The 6,655-nt window shown below is 48.4% G+C and overlaps 1 long non-coding RNA gene across 2 annotated transcripts; it reads left to right on the top strand.

Moving 5' to 3' along the window:
• Nucleotides 1–674: 674 nt before the first annotated feature.
• On the top strand, nucleotides 675–3,236 carry LOC142049596 (uncharacterized). Of its 2 annotated transcripts, XR_012657773.1 has the most exons (3): nucleotides 700–1,039; nucleotides 1,554–1,667; nucleotides 2,465–3,236. It is a non-coding gene; the product is annotated as an uncharacterized LOC142049596 (long non-coding RNA). The 2 variants fall into 2 exon arrangements; XR_012657772.1 differs by having other exon boundaries at nucleotides 675–1,667.
• The last annotated feature ends 3,419 nt before the right edge of the window (nucleotides 3,237–6,655 follow it).

Here is a 6,655-nt window from a genome sequence, read left to right as displayed (position 1 = left end):
AGAAAACAAATTTCTACCATTTTCCTCAAGGATCTTGGTCTTGGCAACTAAAGAGGTGCTTATCTTTTGGGAAGTCACTCCCTACACTGGAAGAAAGGAGCTTTGCAAAAGGCAGTCCTGATCCCAAACAAATAAAGTATGGGGATAAGACACTGATTTCCTCATTTCAAGGGCAGAGGATGCCAGGAGGAAAGATGAGGCTACTGACCCCATGTGGCACTGGACTGACCGTGTTTGCCCCGCAAAGCCACAGCATCTGCCAGGGCTGTCTCTGCCAGGCTTCTCCATTCCAGGCAGAAGTGCTGCAAGGAGGCATATCTGAACACAGACCTCCTGCCCCCCATGACTCAGTCTCTACGCTTTTTAGTGGGCTGTTTTGTTTTGTGGTTGCTAACCACCAATTTTTCCTCTGCCGTTGGAACAGTAGAAGTGCTGGCTCATTGACATGGGAGCTGCTTTTCCCTCGCATTAAGCCTGTGTGAGTTACTATTGCACTGCAGTCAGCCTGTCCCTTTTTCTTTCTGTGGCATCAGCATTTCCCTGCAATAGCTGTTGTAGTACACTGTAACCCTGTGATTGTGCTTTATAGTCCCTGAGCCTTGAATAATAGGAGCAACGTTTCCTTCTCTGTGGTCTCTGCCTTCATTGCTGTCCTGGTTTCAGCTGGGATGGAGTTAAATTTCTTCGTAGTAGCTAGTATGGGGCTATGTTTTGGATTTTTGCTGGAAACAGTGTTAATAATGTGGAGATGTTTTAGTTGTTGCTAAGTAGCACTTACACTGGTCAAGGACTTTTTCAGCTCCCCATGCTCTGCCGGGTGCACAAGAAGCTGGGAGGGGACACACACAGGACAGCTGACCCAAACTGACCAATGGGATATTCCATACCATATGATGTCATGCTCAGTATATAAAGCTGGGGGAAGAAAGAGGAAGGGGGGGACATTTGGAGTAATGGCGTTTGTCTTCCCAAGTATCTGTTATGCATGATGGAGCCCTGCTTTCCTGGAGATGGCTGAACACCTGCCTGCTGATGGGAAGTAGTGAATGAATTCCTTGTTTTGCTTTGCTTCCGTGCGCAGCTTTTGCTTTACCTATTAAACTGTCTTTATCTCAAATCATGAGTTGCCTCACTTTTACACTTCCGATTCTCTTCCCCGTCCCACCGGGGGGAAGTGAGCGAGCGGCTGCGTGGTGCTTGGTTGCTGACTGGGGCTAAACCACGACAGTCCATTTTGGCGCCCAACGTGGGGCACGAAAGGTTTGAGATAATGACAGGTTTGACTGGAATGTGCTAGATGGAATTTATAGTGGTTATTGCTGTTTAGCTATTAATTGGCAGGCTTCTGTGCTTGCTATGGGGCTTGTCTGACTCACTGTACGCCTTAAAATCTACTGCTCATTAGTGGTGCTTTTTGCTTTCGCTGCTTGCTGTACTGCTTATCACCTTACCCTGCCGGGCCTGGGAACATTCTGATAACAGCCATGGCTAGACGCCTGGGCTGGCAGATGGCCAGGGCCCCAGTGCTCTTTCTGTGCTTCTGTACTGGACAGGCTTGAACTCCAGTCTGAACTCGAGTCAAAGGGACTGTGACCTGTGGATGAGTCCATGTGGGAGCAGGACACCCCAAAGCATCTGTGGCTGTGTATAAGCCCGTGCCAGAGCAGGTATGTCTCGAAGCATCTGTGGCCTTGGTTATGTCTGTGGCACAGCAGGGATACCTCTGAGGCAATTGTGGCCCAAGGATGGAGAAGGTACACCTTGAAGTGTCTGTGGCTGTAGATAAGTCCATGCTGCAGCAGGTACACCTTGAAGCATCAGTGGCTGTGCATGAGGTCATGCCGGAGCACCTCAAAGTTTGTGGCCATGGGTAAGCCCACAATGGAGCAGGCTTACTTCTGGAGGGACTGCAGCCATGGGCAAAGCCATGTTGGAGCAAGTTTACTTCTGGAGGGACTGCAGCTGTGGGTAAAGCCATGCTGGAGCAGGTACAGCTCTGAAAGCATTGAGGCCCATGCAGAAGGCCACGCTGGAACAGGCGCATCTCAAAGTGACTGTGGCTCTGGATAAGTCTATGCTGCAGCAGGTGTGCCCCTGGAGAGACTGTGGCTCCTGGGTAAGGCTCCACTTGGAGCAGGTACAACCCTAAAGGACTACAGTCTGTGGATAAGTCCAAACCAAAGCAGGGGCAAGGGGAGCAGTTCATTACAATGTTAAACCTGATGGTCTGATCCAAATGGACATGGGGTGGATATTGTAATGGAAATACCTTTAAATTGTTCTAACCTGAGATTTGAGCTGCATATTATGGAAATTACTATAGCAGAAACGCCTTATTGCTAGCCAGGCTGGGAGCAAGGGGAGGAGTTCATTGCAATGTTAAAACCTATAACCTGGCCCAAATGGGCCAGGGGTGGAGATTGTAATGGATATACCTTTAAATTGTTGTAACCTGTGATTTGAGTTGCATGTTATAGGAATTACTACAGCAGGAACCACCTGAACCAATGGAGGGCAAGCCTTTCAAGAAGCAGGGCAAGTGCAGCAGTGACCTGACCTGAGCTGGCTTTGGTGCCCAGTAACTCCACACAACACACCACCTCTCCTGCCCTGAGTGACCACAAGAACAGATGGAGACCAAAGCCAAGGACTAAATTATATCCGTGTATTTTATCAAAGGATGGGAAGGTGGGTGGAGGTTAATGAGGTTGTATTGGATAGTGTGGAACCTGGGCATGATGTAAATGGTATGGAATAAGGGGTGGATACTGTCCTGGTTTCAGCTGGGATGAAGTTAAATTTCTTCATGGTAGCTAGCGTGGGGCTATGTTTTAGATTTTTGCTGGAAACAGTGGTGATAATGTGGAGATGTTTTGGCTGTTGCTAAGTAGCGCTTACACTGGTCAAGGACTTTTTCAGCTCCCCATGCTCTGCCGGGCGCACAAGAAGCTGGGAGGGGACACACACAGGACAGCTGACCCAAACTGACCAATGGGATATTCCATACCATATGACGTCATGCTCAGTATATAAAGCTGGGGGAAGAAGAAGGAAGGGGGGACATTTGGAGTAATGGCGTTTGTCTTCCCAAGTAACCATTATGCATGATGGAGCCCTGCTTTCCTGGAGATGGCTGAACACCTGCCTGCCCATGGGAAGTAGTGAATGAATTCCTTGTTTTGCTTTGCTTCCGTGTGCAGCTTTTGCTTTACCTATTAAACTGTCTTTATCTCAAACCATGAGTTGCCTCACTTTTACTCTTCCGATTCTCTCCCCCATCCTACCAGGGGGGAGTGAGCGAGCAGCTGCGTGGTGCTTGGTTGCTGACTGGGGCTAAAACACATCACCAGTGAGAAATGCACTGTCTGCAAAGCACATGCAAGTATAAAGCGCTAAAACACTGTCGTGGAACAACTCCAGGCACTGATACAGATTGGGGCTGACCAACTGGAAAGCATCTTTGTTGAGAAGGACCTGGAAGTGCTGGTGGACAGCAAGCTGACCATGAGCCAGCAATTTGCCCTTGTGGCCAAAAAGACCAATGGTATCCTGGGATGCATTAAAAGGAGCGTGGCCAGCAGGTTGAGGGAGGTTATCCTCCCCCTCTACTGTGCCCTAGTGAGACCACATTTGGAGTGCTGTGTCCAGTTCTCGACCCCCCAGTTTAAGAAGAACAGGGAACAGCTTGAGCAAGTCCAGTGGACAGCTCCCAAGATGATCAGGGGACTGGAACATCTCCCTTACGAGGAAAGGCTGAGACACCTGGGCTTTGTTCAACCTGGAGAAGAGAAGACTGAGGGGGGATTTCATCAATACCTATAAATATCTAAAGGGTGGATGTCAGGATGATGGGACTAGACTCTTTTCAGTGGTGCCCAATGACAGGACAAGGGGCAATGGGCACAAGCTGGAACACAGAAAGTTCCAGCTAAACATGAGAAAAAACTTATTTACTGTGAGGGTAACAGAGCAGTGGAACAGGCTGCCCAGGGAGGTTGTGGAGTCCCCCTCCCTGGAAATATTCAAAATTTGCCTGGATGCATTCCTGTGCCTCCTTGCTCTAGGTGTACCTGCTCAAGCAGGGGTGTCATGGTTTTAGCTGGGATAGAGTTAATTTTCTTCACTGTACCTGGCATAGTGCTGTGCTTTGGACTTAGTATGAAAATAATGTTGATAACACACAGATGTTTTAGTTGTTGCTGGGTAGTGCTTATACTAGTCAAGGACTTTTCTAGCTTCCCATGCTCTGCCAGGTGCACAAGAAGCCAGGAGGGGAGGGGGCACAGCTAAGAGAGCGGATTCAAACCGGCCAAAGGGATATTCCATATCATGTGACGTCATGCCAAGTATGTTAACTGGGAGGGGCTGGCTGGGGGGAGGAGGGAAGCAATCACGGCTCGGGGATGGGCAGCGTCGGTCAGCGGGTGGTGAGCGGTTGTATTGTTTGTTTTTCCCTTTTTCCCTTTTCCATTTTATTATATTACTACCGTTATTGCTATAATAATCATAATTATTATAATTATTATTTTATTTTAATTATTAAACTGTTCTTATCTCAACCCACAATTTGTTGTTGGTTTTTTTTTTTTGCTTTTTTCTTCCGATTCTCTCCCCCATCCCAGAGAGGTGGGAGGAGTGAGCGAGTGGCTGTGTGGTGTTTAGTTGCTGACTGGGGCTGAACAACAACAAGGGGGTTGGACAAGATGATCTCCAGAGGTCCCTTCCAACGCCTACCATTCTGTGATTCTGTGAATTCACAATCCTTATGGCACCAAGGAGGGTGCACAACAAGCTCACTACCCTGGACTTCAGGACAGCAGTCTTTGGCCTCTTCAGAGATCTGCTTGGTAGAGTACCATGGGATAAAGCCCTGGAGAGAAGAATGGCCCAAGAATTCTGGTTAATATTCAAGCTCCAAGGTCAGGAGCAATGCATCCCAACAAAGAGGAAGTCAGGCAAAAATGCCAGGAGGCCTGGATGGATGAACAAGGAGATCCTGGACAAACTCAAACACAAAAAGGAAGCCCACAAAGGGTGGAAACAAGGATGGGTAGCCTGGGAGGAATACAGAGACACTGTCCGAGCAGCCAGGGATCTGGTTAGGAAAGCTAAAGCCCTGATAGAATTAAATCTGGCCAGGGATGTCAATGGCAACAAGGAAAGCTTCTATAGGTGTGTCAGTAATAAAAAGAAGACTAGGGAAGATGTGGGTCCTCTCTAAAAGGAAATGGGAGACCTGGTTACCCAGGATCTGTAGAAGGCTGAGGTACTCAATGACTTTTTTGCCTCAGTCTTCACTGGCAAGTGCTCACGCCACACCGCTCAAGTCGCAGAATCCAAAGGCAGGGACTGGGAGATTGAAGAACTGCCCACTGTGGGAGAAGATCATGTTCAAGACCATCTAAGGAACCTGAAGGTGAACAAGTCCATGGGACCTGATCAGATGCATCCACAGGTCCTGAGGGAACTGGTAGATGAAGTTACTAATCCACTAGCCATTGTATTAGAGCAGTCATGGCAGTCTGGTGAAGTTCCCACTGACTGGAAAAGGGGAAACATAACCCCCATTTTCAAAAAGGTTATTCTGGGAGTTATTGAAAAACACCTGAAAGACAGTGCAGTCATTGGTCCTAGCCAGCACGGGTTCGTGAGGGGAAAGTCCTGCCTAACAAATTTGATTTTTTTTCTATGACAAGGTCACCCACCTAGTTGACCAAGGAAAGGCAGTCGATGTGATCTTTCTGGATTTCAGTAAAGCTTTCGATACTGTCTCTCATAGTATCCTCCTGGACAAAATGTCCAGCATACAGCTGGATAAACACTTAATGAAGTGGCTGAGCAATTGGCTGAGGGGTTGGGCTCAAAGGGTTATATTAAATGGAGTTACATCGGGTTGGCAGACAGTCACTAGCGGGGTTCTGCAGGGATCCATCTTAGGGCTGGTACTCTTTAATCTCTTTGTTTATGACTTGGATGCAGGACTGGAAGGAATACTAATTAAGTTTGCCGACGACACAAAATTGGGAGGAGCTGTTGACACTCTCGAAGGCAGAGAGGCCCTGCAGAGAGATCTGGACAGACTGGAGAGCTGGGCAATCACCAACAGTATGAAGTTTAACAAGGGCAAGTGCCGGATTTTACACCTGGGGCATGGCAACCCTGGATATACATACAGACTGAGGAACGAGAGGCTGGAGAGGAGCTCTGCAGAGAGGGACCCGGGGGTTCTGAGCGATGGCAAGTTGAACATGAGCCAACAGTGTGCCCTGCCAACCAAGAGGGCCAACCGTGTCCTGGGGTGTATCAAGCACTGTATTGCTAGCCGGTCAAAGGAGGTGATTGTCCCGCTCTACTCTGTGCTAGTGCAGCCTCACCTTGAATACTGTGTGCAGTTTTGGGTGCCACAGTACATTAAGGATATAAAGCTACTAGAATGTGTCCAGAGGAGGGCCACAAAGTTGGTGAAGGGTATAGAGGAGTAACCATACGAGGAGCAGCTAAAGTCACTTGGTTTGTTCAGCCTAGAGAAGAGGAGACTGAGGGGAGACCTCATTGCAGTCTATAGCTTCCTCACAAAGGGAGGAGGAGGGGCAGGCACTGTTGTCTTCGTTTTGGTGAACAATGATAGGACCCAAGGGAATGGCAGGAAGATGTG

This window comes from Phalacrocorax aristotelis, chromosome W, assembly GCF_949628215.1.
Source record: "Phalacrocorax aristotelis chromosome W, bGulAri2.1, whole genome shotgun sequence".
NCBI lineage: Eukaryota > Metazoa > Chordata > Aves > Suliformes > Phalacrocoracidae > Phalacrocorax > Phalacrocorax aristotelis.
The sequence above is the reverse complement of the archived record's forward strand: the minus strand, read 5'-3'. Positions and strand labels throughout refer to the sequence as shown.